We start from the raw sequence: 1,216 nt of genomic DNA on the forward strand, positions 1-1,216 counted from the left end.
AATCTCAGATACAATGCAATCAATCAGTTTTAATCTTTGCTCTAAATTAATAATAATAATAATAATATTTTTAATTTAACTAAAATATACATTTTTAATAAAATTATCATTGCAAATTGTTAAAAATGTAATTTTTCATGCAGATTTCATGCAATTTGGTATGATCATTTAATTTGTAATTTACAAAAACAAACCTGGATAAAAGAGCCAAATGGAAGCATTTCTCTAGTGCTCTTAGGGTTTGAAACCATTTGTATAATAATGATAAAATAGATCGGAAACTAATACATATCATCAATCTCCAGTGTTGTTATGCTATGCATAAGTATTAAATACTTAAAATTTGACAGATTTTTTTAGCCAGCACATAGAGCCAGTGGAAGAGCCGTTTTGGCCAGAAGTACAGAACAAGTTTTCTTGTGTCTGAGCCATTTGGTGTCTTACTCTCAGTAGGGCTCAAAATAACCCTCAGGGGGTGTCTCTTATTCATTCGCTTTAAATGTTCTGTCCCGCTCTGTCCATTTGCTGTTACCATGCTGAATGTTAGTCAGTGTGAGCTGTTCTTTGACTACCTTGATAACAGAAGAGAAAGATCACAAACTGTAAGTGTGAAACACACCTTGTCACAGCGGCGCATTGTGAAGGGTGACAATGTAACGCTGTGGCTTGGGATTTTGTTAAACTTGGCACATTACTTGGACAGTAGTGCCTATTTAGACACAACACAGACTTAGACGAGTTAGTGAAAACACTAATTTCCTGTGTTGGGGAACATACTTTAAAACTGTCAGCTACTCATAATTTAAAGTAGTTAATTAAATTACTATATTAAATCTACCATTTTGATAAAGTTGTTAACTATACTGTGAGTTACAAAACAACTGTAACTACTGTTTATAATTAGTTTTCTCACTACCTTACAGAAGTATGAGGTTGATGAGATTTTTCAATGTTTTTGAAATAAGTATCTTAGGCACAACCAGGGTGTGTTTATTTGATACATTACATTACATTTACATTTAGTCATTTAGCAGACACTTTTATCCAAAGCGACTTACAAATGAGGACAATGGAAGCAATCAAAGAGCAATGATATGCAAGTGCTGTAACAAGTCTCAGCTTAACGCAGTACACGTTGCAAGGTTTTTTTTTTAAATTATATAATAAATAAAAAGAAAACAGATAAAATAGAAAGAAAAGAGCAAGCTTGTGTTAG

This window comes from Sinocyclocheilus rhinocerous, unplaced genomic scaffold, assembly GCF_001515625.1.
Source record: "Sinocyclocheilus rhinocerous isolate Xijiao unplaced genomic scaffold, SAMN03320098_v1.1 scaffold1243, whole genome shotgun sequence".
NCBI classification, from domain to species: Eukaryota; Metazoa; Chordata; class Actinopteri; order Cypriniformes; family Cyprinidae; genus Sinocyclocheilus; species Sinocyclocheilus rhinocerous.